The sequence below is a fragment of the Ovis canadensis genome, chromosome 20 (genome assembly GCF_042477335.2).
Source record: "Ovis canadensis isolate MfBH-ARS-UI-01 breed Bighorn chromosome 20, ARS-UI_OviCan_v2, whole genome shotgun sequence".
Taxonomy (NCBI): domain Eukaryota; kingdom Metazoa; phylum Chordata; class Mammalia; order Artiodactyla; family Bovidae; genus Ovis; species Ovis canadensis.
This window is the reverse complement of record NC_091264.1, coordinates 26,881,198-26,893,946: the sequence shown is the minus strand read 5'-3', so window position 1 is coordinate 26,893,946 and position 12,749 is coordinate 26,881,198. Positions and strand designations below refer to the sequence as shown.

Genomic DNA, 12,749 nt, shown 5'->3' with positions numbered 1-12,749 from the left:
AGGAACTGAGTACATTTTTCCAAAGACATATAAATAGACAACAGGTATAAGAAAAAGTTAACATCAGAAAGGATCACCAAAAACTTGGAAGAAAGAATAAATACACATTTACATTCACAATCACATTACAATACAATCACAATCACAACACACACACATCACAATCAACCAAATGCCTCACCAAAGAATTATTGTATCTCTCTTGTGAACCTCAAACTTCTAACAGCTTGCCTTCTAAACTGCTCTTATTACTAAATTTATTGGTTTTAGGTTTTTTAGACCAAAATATAGAGAACTGCAGAGGCTTCAGATCAGTACAAACGACCATAACTGATACAATTTTAAGCCAGCCCAGTCCTCACAGGTAAAAAGGAGAAATAAGAAATAAAATTTTTTGTAATTTAAGCTTAATCTATGAAGTCTCATTATTAATATTAGCAATACCTGTATTTTATACATGAGAACACAGACACTGCCCAAGATCAGTCAGGATTGTAACAGAAAAATTGATTCCAGAATCTTCTCTTAACTACTATATTCAGTTCAGTTGCTCAGTCGTGTCCGACTCTTTGTGACCCCATGAATCGCAGCACGCCAGGCCTCCCTGTCCATCACCAACTCCCAGAGTTCACTCAGATTCACGACCATCGAGTCCGTGATGCCATCCAGCCATCTCATCCTCTGTCGTCCCCTTCTCCTCCTGCCCCCAATCCCTCCCAGCATCAGAGTCTTTTCCAATGAGTCAACTCTTCGCATCAGGTGGCCAAAGTACTGGAGTTTCAGCTTCAGCATCATTCCCTCCAAAGAAATCCCAGGGCTGATCTCCTTCAGAATGGATTGGCTGGATCTCCTTGGTTGGTACAAAAGTAACTGAGGTTTTGAATTGTTGAACTTTGCTGTTTGATACTGGAATACATTCTTAAATATGGTTATGTTATACATCATTTTAATGAGCATTTCTTGTTTTATTTTTTGTTAGACTTATTACTTGCTGTTTATATTTATTTTAGTCTATGGAAATGATGTTAGACAAAAAAGCAAATTCCAGCAGTTTTTTATTCAAATTCAAAATGGGTCATAAAGCAGCAGAAACAACTCGCTACAAAAACACGTTTGTCCCAGAAACTGCTAACGAAGGTACAGTACAGTGGTGGTTCAAGAAGTTCTGCCACGGAGACGAGAGCCTTGAAGATGAGGAGCGTAGCGGCCGGCCATTAGAAGCTTGCAATGACTGACTGAGAGCAACTGTCAAAGCTGACCCTCTTGAAACTACACGAGAAGCTGCTGAAGAACTCAACATCGACTATTCTACAGTCATGCGGCATTGGAAGCAAACTGGAAAGACGAAAAAGCTCAATAAGTGGGTGCCTCATGAGCTGACCAAAAATCAAAAAAAATCTTTGTTCTTAAGTGTCATCTTCTCTTATTCTACACCACAATAATGAACCACTTCTTGATCGGATTGTGACGTATGATAAAAAGTTGACCTTATACAACTGGCAACCACCAGCTCAGTGGTTGGACTGAGAAGCAGCTCCAAAGCACTTCCCAAAGCCAAACTTCCACCAAAAAAAGGTCACGGTCACTGTTTAGTGGTCTGCTGCCTGTCTGATACACTACAGCTTTCCGAATCCTGACGAAACCGTTACATCTGAGAAGCAGGCTCAGCAAATCGATGAGATGCACCAAAAACTACAACACCTGCAGTTAGAATGGTTGACAGAATGGGCCCAATTCTCCATGACAATGCTCGACTACACATCACACAACCAACACTTCAAAATTTGAAAGGACTGGGCTACCAAGTTTTGTCTCATCCACCACACTCATATGACCAACAGACTACCACTTCTTGAAGCATTTCAACAACTTTTGTAGGGAAAAACGCTTCCACAACCAGCAGGAGGCAGAAAATGCTTTCCAAGAGTTCGTTGAATCTCATAGCATGGATTTTATGCTACAGGAATAAACAAACTTATTGACAAAAAATGTGTTGATTGCAATGATTCCTATTTTGAGGAATAAAGGTGTTTGAGCCTAGTCATAATGATTTAAAATTCACGGTCCAAAACCACAATTATGTTTGCACCAATCTAGTATATGTTTGCCCTAATATGTCCCTCCACTATATTTTTAAATTAAATCAATATATGCGCTTTTTACCTGAACTTATGTCTCCCTAAAGACGGCACATTCAGAAAAATATTTTGCATGTTGATTTCTCCCTGTCTGGTGGGTTAGGCCACCATAAATGGCCAAGCAAGACAAAAGCCTTATTTTTGTGTGTTTGAATTTTCTATCCTGAACATATATTACTTTTGTCATCAAAAATACAATAGATGTTATAGGATTTGTTTTTCCCCTCAATAATTTATTTTGGCAGTAATTTTTATGCAATCTACTTACTTATCCAAGTTTCTAACTATACACTTTAGAGTCTTAGAGGTTTTAGTATTTTCTTCCTACTTCTTGTATATATGACACTGCTTACAAGCAAAAACTTGCAAACAAAACAGACTTATAAAATGTATTGTTTAAGCAAATTTTATATACCATAAGTTCCCTTCTAGAGTACAAAACCAATGTTTGGAACTCAGAACTCCTCCCTTTCCCTTAAAAGCAAAGTTGTAAGTATGGTTAAAGGTCCTAGATTATCCCAGAAAGATTACTTAACCATATTATTACTGAATTCTTTTGATAGGATTACTGACCTAGGTATCAAAATCCAGGGTCAAACTATACAACAGCAAGAAACAGAAGTTTTAAAAATCCAGCTTTTCTGAAGCTCAGGAATACTCCTTGGCACATTTTTTAAATAGGCAGCTCACCTTGTTATCTTTAGATTGTCCTTTAGTTTGTGCCCCTCCCCCATCCCTGCTCTCTTGTGGCCCCTGTGCCCACCTGTTATGGAACTCCACCTCAAGCCGGTCTCCCATGATGCGACCTTACCCAGTCCTCTCTTCACACCGATCTCACCAATGTAAGCCTCACTTTCAGGTGTTAAATTTAGAGTGATATGAATGAACCAACTCACACTAAATCCCTTAATTCTAAGCTGGAGCATTTCTCATCATACAAAATGAAGTGAAATATTCAGGCCACATCAAAACAGAAATTATGACCTAGAAGTGCACCAATCACAATCAACTTCTCACAACTCTTTTACTCTTTTTTTTTTCTAAGCCCACCAGGGTTTGAAAAGAACCAAATCATCAAAGATATCTACAGTGGAGAAAAGATTAAAAGCAGAGAGAGGACACCCTCTGAGAAACTTAAAAGTTTAGAAATACAGTACACAAAGAACATGTGAAATTAAAGAACTATGATTTAGTTTAAATTAACACCAAATGTTAAGGGAATACAAAAATGTATGTCTTTAGAGACAGTATACCTGCAGTTGACCCTGGAACAATATGGAGTCAGGGGCACTAACTCTTCATGCCATCAAAAATCTATGTATAACTTACAGTCAGTCATCTGCATCTGCAGATTCAATCAACCAGAGTTTATGTAATACTGTAGTATTTACTACTGAAAAAAAAATCCACATATAAACAGACCTGAGCAATTCAAACCCATGTTATTCATTGATCAACCATATACAACAAGTAGGAGGCAGAAAGACATTCCAGGAAGAGAGAAAATGAGAAGGCAAGAAGTTTGGAAAGCAAGATACGTTCGTGAGGTAATAAAGATACCACACTGGGTTAAGAAAGGAAAGGAGTGTGGTTTTGATCTGGAGGTATATGGGACCAATTTGAAGATCTGTACAGCACAGAACAGATCAAAACCTGGACCACTTCCAGGTAACCCTTGTTTTGCAGAGTGTCCTATATACTGTAGGATGTTCAGCAGTATTCTTGGCTTCTACCCACTTGATGTCATTAGCACCTCTTCTCCACTAAGTGATAACAACTAAAAATATCTCCAGACACTGTCACGTGTCCTCCAGGAGACAAATCCAACCTCCCCACCACCGGTGAAGAACCACTTACCTAGTCTAAGCCCTTTTATGAGACAAGGAAACTGAGTCTCAGGGGAAGTCACATAACTTGCCAAAGTCACATGGCCTGATTCTGGTTTTGTCAAGAGCTAGAAGATAAGTCAAGAAGCATGTTAAATTGGGTTTGCGATCTTCTTAAGTAATGCTTAGAAAGATTTCTAATGATTCTTTAGAAATTATCACAAAATTATTTTTGATGCCTAAACTGGACATTTTACATGTAACACATACTGTATATGCTATAATCTTTTCTCTTGTTTCTATACTGCTTTAAAGAATTCATGTTTAACCAATAAGCCCCAAACAAAGCACAATATATATCAGCTACAAAAGGAGCCAAAGCAGGAACTAGGCAACTACGGTAAAACATTGACTGGTCAGATCCCTGAGTACCTGAGGAGTCTAAGAAGCCAACTGTTCTAACAGCTGAAAACCTATCCTTGTAAGTACCAAGCTGTCGTTCCCCATCCTCCCCAGTTTTAACTCTCTTGGACAGTTATCTTTATTTTATATACTGTCTTGCCCTCTTAAGCTAAAATATAAAAATACCAAAGAAAATTTTAACTCTATTTTAAGATTCAGGGTCATTATGAAATCCATTTATAATTATACTACAACACTTTGAGATCAGAGATTACTATAAGTAAGGAACAATTAGTTTTATGTGGCTTATGCAAAGTATATGTGGATAAAATTAGGTGGTTAGGTAAAACAGTATAGTCTGAAGTCAGACTACAGAGTTTCTGAATTTCATCTCAAACAGTAAGCATTCATCCTGTTCTTTTGGTTCATAAATGACATTAACAGGTCTGTTTTCCAAAGATCATAAATTAATGGAATGAGAGAAAGACCAGAACCCAGTAAGAAGTTTCATTTAAACACAAGAGGCCAAACAGGAGGCAGAGCCTGCCTGACATACTGTGGCAGTGATGGCAAAGAGGGAGAGAAAAATATAAGATACAGGCAGAAGATCAATTTGGTGAATAATGGAGGAGGTATAAAGGTCAAAGATGACTCTGGCTTCCAGCTACGTAGATATAACTAAGACTGGGAAAACAGTAAAAGAACCTCATTTCCAAGGAAAAAGATAACGAGTAAGACTGAGGTTTTAAAGTCTAGACTCACTGAACTCAGTAACCTAGGTTTTCTTTAAGCAAGTTAAATCTCTACTAAATTTCACCCTCAGTGAAAAGGGGAAAAATAAGACACATCCAATTTATTTGTGAAGATTGAATAACATGGTAATAGCACTTTGGAAAGAACCAGTCTAAGAAATGACTTTTCCTTTTTTACATTCCTGGCAAAACTACCCCTGAGTACAATCTTCACTGGGTACCTTTATTTCCCTATCAAAAACCTTTCCAATCACCCTAAAATAATTCACATTCAGGCCACAAATGGCTTCTCCCTGGACATTTCTGGTCCACTGTGCTGGCTGTTTTATTTCAGCACTGTGTTTCACCTCTGCCGTGACATTCTTTGAAGCATCTGTTTTTTCAGGAAAATTACAAGGACATTAATTCTTAAAGTTTGTGTTCCATTAACACATTTTTCATCTCTTTGTGTTTCTTCTACTCTACCTTATCTACTTCCTACTACCCCAACCCTACTTCAGATCTGTACTACCTACTTCAATAGCCTGAAAGTCGCCAACTTTTTCCCAGAAGTTTAAAAAAAATTCACCCCACTACCACCATCACCCCCTGCCAAAATCCTCCTGGCTGTGAAGTTCTGACTCTTCTGGACAAAAAGGGAGAAGTTAACATGTGTTTCTCTTTGTGTAAAACCTCAAGAGAGAAAAGGGTAGAAAGTTGGAACATCATACACTCTCCCTTTCAAAAGAACTTCCAAAACTGACTCAGACTCTGTAAAGAAAATTAGAAGTTTAACAAAGAATAAGAACAGATAGGTAGGAAAAAGGAGAAGACAGATGACTATAGCACACAACCTGCCAGAGTTCGTTCTGTGTTTCACTGGACATGGTTCACAGCCTGTATCTGCCATCATGTCCTTCAAGAGTAACTGCCCTCCAGAAAAATTCCTGTTTAGATGAAGGATGGATATCAGACACCCCAGATGGCAAAAGGGAATTAGACAACATTCATATGTTGTCAGAGGTGAATCAATTAGATAATCCCTCTACGAACTTATTAAAGTGCTCCAAGTGTGGTCACCAGGGAACTTGTCAGAAATGCACATTATTCTTCTGCATTTCAGTAAGTCTTTCATGTGACTGACACAACCTACCATTAAGATCCTCAGCACCTCCTTGAATCTAGCTTTATTAGGTACACAATGGTGCTTGTTCTTTGATTAATGTTGAGATTTCCCTGTATTCTTGAAGATCTAGAACAGTGCCTGACACAGACTATCTGACTCAATAAATGTTTACTGAATGAACTGAGTGAATGGCCTTAAAATAAACTTTCCCCTTACTAAAATCATGTTAATGGACTTGTTTCTTATAACCAAAGTGATCTTAATTAAGCAACGTGCACAGAGAGCTGTGATGGTCCAGTGGTTAAGGCCTTGGACTTAAGATCCCATGGGGTCTCCCCAAGCAGGTTCAAACCCTGCTCACAGCACTTCTCAGCGCTTTCCTGTTCAAGTCACACAACGCCTGGGCTTCCCTGGTAGCTCAGACGGCCAAGAATCTGCCTGCAATGCAGGAGACCAGGGTCAGGAAGGGTCTGAGACGCCCAAGGGTCTCTCTTGGGTCAGGAAGATCCCCTGGAGGAGGCCATGGCAACATCCTCCAGTGTTCTTGCCTGGACAATCCCCACGGACAGAGAAGCCTGGCAGGCTACACACAGTCCACGGGGCTGCGAAGCGTCAGGCACGACTGCGTGTCGAAGCACAGCGCAGCACCTGAACAATAAAACACTATTCACTGATATGTTTTAAGATTTCTGTCAAACTTTGGAGTTGGTTATTTTATTTAAAGATCTACTTCTACAGGAAAACATGATGTTGAAGAACCTCACTTGTCAAAATTAGATCCAAGTTACAAAAGTTCCATACAAAATAGAAGTTTAAAGAAAGAAGTCGATAGCTTTCTCAACAGTCCTTATTAGCCCCATCTATAATTGTCTTCAGCTTCATACAATAAAAAACCAACAGCATTAATTTAGGCAGGAAACATATCCCTCCCCTATTTTTTCAAACAAGTCTTCATTGGCACCCTCTCCAGTTTAAAAGTTTCACAGCAAGTTCAAGTTATGACAACTCAAGCAGTCCTATTTCTGCATTTCCTAATTAAAAACTTAGCAGAAAAATATTTCTAACCAAAGCCAGAAAGAGCTTAGCGGAGAGTTAATTCATGATTAGGCTACAGAAACAAAGGGAACTCCACAGAGGCAAACTACCCAGTTTCCCCATTCAGTGCTACAACTTCAGAAATCTAGCGATCCTTCATTTACTCAAAAAATGAAAATGATAGGAAAATTCCCTAGTGTTGACAGCAGGTGATTTTTAACTTCACTGCTGCCTGACAGGCACCTACAGGCTTTACCTGGCCTCAATCTGTCCAGTTTGGAACTGCCAATTAGTAGCTTCTCAAAAGCAAATCTCAATGTAAGCCATTAAAAAAAGTGCTTTTCAAAGTGTCAAATACAATGGATAAGTCAAGCTCAGCATGTTAGAACAAAATAAAACCTGTGTGCCCAATCCAGGCCATAATTGTCAGAGCCAAGGGACAAAGGATATCACTCCAGTACAAAAAAAAGGATCAAATGCTGAAAGCAGCTGTGATACACATACTCCTCCTCTTGAACACAAATACTCTTAACAAACAGGTGTCTTCATTCGTAAGCTTACCCTTTCTCAACTGAGGTTCCGCAAGACAGACTTAAGCACTAACGCCCTAAGGCACAGGCTGGCAAGCCTTTCCTGCAAACACTTCAGGTCTGTCAGACCACACGGTCCCTGTCACAACTACTCAATTCTGCCAGCGGAGCTTGAAAGCAGCTGTCAACAGTTAAGTAAATGAACGAGGGTGACTGCCAATGAAACTATTTATGGACACTGAAATTTGAATTTCATATAATATTCACAGAAATACTATTCTCTTTGCAATAAGCATAAAACATGATTCTTATAAAAAATTTTAGTTCTTTGGCTAGATGTAGCTCTGAGCAGCAGTTTGTCAACCTATTCCCTAAACCATCCTTTGTATATAATAGATTAACTTCTCTCTTATGCATGCAGAATGGTACTAATTACACACCATACTACAGAGAATTGAAAAAATGCCACTCAAATCATTTTTTGTGTCTACAGTGCTCTGATTATGTAATACAATCATACTCTATCTAGTAGGAAACTAACTGATGAGATTTTGTTAGCAGTTGTTAACTTGGACAAATAACTTTAAGAAGAGTAACTTTTAAATTGTGCAAAGTCTCAAAATGCAAGAAATATAAACAGGAACTTTCATATCCAGTATATGAAGTCACTCAGTCCTGTCCGACTCTGTGACCACGCTCCTCCGTCCATGGGATTCTCCAGGCAAGAATACTGGAGTAGGTTGCCATTTCCTTCTCCAGGGGATCTTCCCGACCCAGGGGTTGAACCCGGGTCTATCTGCATTTTAGGCAGACATTTTACCGTCTGAGCCACCAGGGAAGATCCATATTGCATTGGATAATATAAATCAAACTACTACAGATTAAATCTCTGGTTAGTAGGGACTTCCTTGGAGGTCCAGCCGTTAAGACTCCACGCTTCCACTGCAGGGGTCACAGGCTCGATCCCTAGTCAGGGAACTAAGATTCCACATTCTGCACAGCATAGCCAGAAAGAAAAAAAAAGAAATCTCTGGTTAATATATTGCCAGAAATAGGAAAGCCCAGAATTCAATGATCATCTTTCAATATATTTTGTATCTTCAGATACTGTTTCTTTGGAAAGCAGAACCTACCTGATTAAAAATCACAAGCAAAAATTACAGGATTGCCTCAGACATTTACATAACTAGACTTGAGTTCTAGCTCCACCTCTTTTTAGAGGAGAGAGCTTGAGCAAGTTCCAGACTCCCTCTACTCATCTGTAAAGGAGAGGAAATATTTGCAACCCTCCTAGTGTCAGATTTTATTTTTGAGGGCTCCAAAATCACTGCAGATGGTGATTGCAGCCATGAAATTAAAAGACGCTTACTCCTTGGAAGAAAAGTTATGACCAACCTAGACAGCATATTTAAGAGCAGAGACATTACTTTGCCAACTAAGGTCCATCTAGTCAAGGCTATGGTTTTTCCAGGAGTCATGTATGGATGTGAGAGTTGGACTGTGAAGAAGGCTGAGCACCAAAGAATTGATGCTTTTGAATTGTGGTGTTGGAGAAGACTCTTGAGAGTCCCTTGGACTGCAAGGAGATCCACCCAGTCCATTCTGAAGGAGATCAGCCCTGGGATTTCTTTGGAAGGACTGATGCTAAAGCTGAAACTCCAGTACTTTGGCCACCTCATGCAAAAAGTTGACTCATTGGAAAAGACTCTGATGCTGGGAGGGATTGGGGGCAGGAGGAGAAGGGGACGACAGAGGATGAGATGGCTGGATGGCATCACTGACTTGATGAATGTGAGTCTGAGTGAACTCCGGGAGTTGGTGATGGACAGGGAGGCCTGGTGTGCTGCGATTCATGTGGTCACAAAGTCGGACACGACTGAGCGACTGAACTGAACTGGAGTCAAAAGTATATAACCACACTTAAGCGAAGAGTCTTGTGTACTACACAGTGCTATAGAAATATGAGTTGCCCTTATTAGGTGCTCAGTGGCTTTCTTCATATTATCTCTTTCCACTTTTTTTTAAACCACCCTCCAGTGTTAGTTGCTGACAAGCCTCAGGTTTAGAGGAATACTGTGCATCTGGTAGTACACTTCACTCAACACATTAAACTTAAGCGAATTGAGGGCAGTAAAGATGACTGAGATGGCCTCAGCACTCAGTTTAGAATAAACTCAAACACACAGACATGGTCAGTCAGTGCTCTAAGAGGAACAAAGAAACCAACACGAATACTGTAAGATAAGAAAAAGTTTCCCGGGTGTATAGCAAGGGCCCGGGTAGGTGATGGGAGAGAGACTGCACAGAGGGAACTGCCAAAGCACACACAGAGGTTAGAGACCGCTCCACACACTCACGAATGCAGGACAGCTCAGGCTCCAAAACTCCAAAAGGGCAGTTTCATTTTTAAAGTCTACTCGGAAGACAAAAATCCTCCCATTAAATCTCTGAAAAGCAAGTATCTTGAAAGATAAGCAAGGGGCTCATTTTAAGCTAAAGGGTTGGGAAAATTATGAACCATGCTAATGAAGCCACTTCATCATTTCCCAAAGCACTTTACAAACAAGATCTCAGAGAATACGTGTATGGGGCACGGAGTTACAGGGAAGGGATGTCTCGTCTAGCAAATCTCTGGGGAGGTGGAGACTGGCATACCTGGCTCTCTTGATGACACATGCATGCTTGTGCTAAGTCACTTCAGTCGTGTCCACCTCTTTGCAATCCCCTGGACTGTAGCCTGCCAGTCTCCTCCGTCCATGGGATTCTCCAGGCACGAATACTGAAGTGGGTTGCCATTTCCTTCTCCAGGGGATCTTCCCAACCCAGAGATCAAACCCACATCGCTTACATCTCCTGTATTCACAGGCAGGTTCTTTACCACTAGCACCACCTGGGAAGCCCCCTTGATGACACATTCAATGTATCCATCTGCTTCAAAAACCATCTTCTTAAATTCTGCAAGCTACCAGAGTTCTCAATAAGAAAAAGCAATAAAGCAAGTTACCTCTTAAGAGTTATGTATGCTTCCTTGAGAGCAGAGGGGAGGAGTAGGAAACCTTACCTTCTTCCTCTGGAGTTCATCTTCTTTCTTACATCATTAAAAACCTTTCCTGTAGACAAATGTTACTGATGTTTTCTTCTCCTTTACCAGAAACAATAAAATAAACTTACCTTGAAGCTGTGCCTGAGCATGGTAAAGTCTAACCCAGAAGACTAGTGAGTGTAAGAACGATATTCTGTAACTGCCACTTCTCCCTCTCAAGACTGCCACCGCGCCAGTCACACCACTAGTGGAAGACTGAAGACGGCCCCAGCTCTCTGCCAGGCCTCTGCTGGAGAAGGCCATTCCCTGCCCCACTCCCTTGAACCCGGGCAGGCTCTGTAACTGCTTTGACCACGACAGAGGTAACAGAAGCGATGCTACACCCCTTTGCAAACTGAGCCTGTCAACTCTTAGAAATAACCATGAATCGTTTTTTAAGGCCCTAAGTTTTGGAGTAATTTGCTAAGATAACTGGGGCTTTCACCACACTGCAAACAAAACACTGCTTCGCTCATAAAAGGAAATAAAAATTCAGGAGTTACAACTTACCGGACAAGTTTCTAACAGAATATCCTGTCAACTCTCAGAGCATAAAAAAGACAACCAAAGTGCCCTAATTCCTCCTAAGAAACCAGAATGACCTAGTGTTAGTCAAGTTCCTTGGAAAAGTTATAAAAATCAAACTCCATGAGTATACCCAAGTGATGCATTGATTCTTTACACCAAAGAGAACCCTCTGGTCTGGAAGGTTAAGATACCCAAAGAAGAAGTCATCTCCCGAAAGTAGTATTTAGAAACGAGGTGGGTAAGAGACAATTTTCACTTTATGCTATATACAATTCTGAATTGCTTCAAATAAGCAGATACTTTTAAATATTTAAAAAGATATTTCCTTTGAAGAAATCAAACCACTGCAGCCCTAACAACTTTTAAACGCCTTTTTGTTGCACTAAGATGATGGCAAATGCCATTCTTAGCGAGGCTTTCACATAATGAAAGACCGTGGCAGCCCCCAAATGGAAACCTGTGCTTTCTCTGTATCTCTCTCTCATCCCACCAACCACATGTCTCTGAACAGCATGGCACTACCATTTACCACGGGCTTCCCAGGTGGCACAGTGGCACAGAATCTGCCTGCCAATGCAGGAGACACAAGACACAAGGGTTCAATCCCTGGATCTGGAATATCCCCTGGAGAAGTAAACGGCAACCCACTCCGGTATTCTTGCCTTGAAAATCCCATGAACAAAGGAACCTGGCAGGCTACAGCACATGCAGGTGCAGCGCTGGACACAGTGAAAGACTGCACACACACACACACGCCAGCCAACACAGAGCTCGGCAAAGGGAGGGCTATGAGACTGGAAGCTGTTCTGACTTCCTTCTTCAAGCTTTGAAGGGTACTAGGTAAAAAGACAACTGTTGCAGAATCTCGCCCATGCCTCCAGCAACTGTGCTAGGCTTCCTTGCAAACCATTTTCCATAGTGTTCTCTTCCTGAGGCCTCTGCCACACTCACCTGAAGAAAATTCCCAAGATGGCTGAACACATGTGAAAAAGACTGGCAAAAAGTCAAATCAGAGACATGAGGGGCTAACAAAAAAGGAAAATGATTCCTCCCTTGAATATCTAAGTTTTCACAAACTATCCACATCTCTAACCTATTCTCTTTAGACCAATTCCCTGCTTCTAAGAAACTCCATCAGGAAGCATATATAAGAAAGATGAAATTCAGAACATTTTGTTCTACTTCCACTTATTAATGTCATGTAAAGAACCAAAGTGGGAAGGAAATCAACACAAGAAAAGCTACAAGGTTTCTAAATTATTACAGGGTTTTGTTCGGTTCTTCTCTGATGCATCATTAAGTGTTTAAGACTCACTGCTGTCTAGAAGACTTTCCAAGGGCCTGTCCCAAC

At 40.5% G+C, this 12,749-nt stretch overlaps 1 protein-coding gene, 1 long non-coding RNA gene and 1 other non-coding gene across 4 annotated transcripts in view; 1 reads left to right on the top strand and 2 right to left on the bottom strand.

Moving 5' to 3' along the window:
- Positions 1-12,749, bottom strand: part of ZFAND3 (zinc finger AN1-type containing 3) — a 316,184-nt gene that overhangs the window by 276,385 nt on the left and 27,050 nt on the right. The gene's annotated exons all lie outside the window — the stretch shown is intronic.
- LOC138425855 (uncharacterized) lies at positions 957-4,095 on the bottom strand. The gene is made up of 2 exons (XR_011251428.1): positions 3,996-4,095; positions 957-1,335 (listed from the first exon to the last, which is right to left on the bottom strand). It is a non-coding gene; the product is annotated as an uncharacterized lncRNA (long non-coding RNA).
- On the top strand, positions 6,507-6,588 carry TRNAL-UAA (transfer RNA leucine (anticodon UAA)). Its single transcript has one exon. It is a non-coding gene; the product is annotated as a tRNA-Leu (tRNA).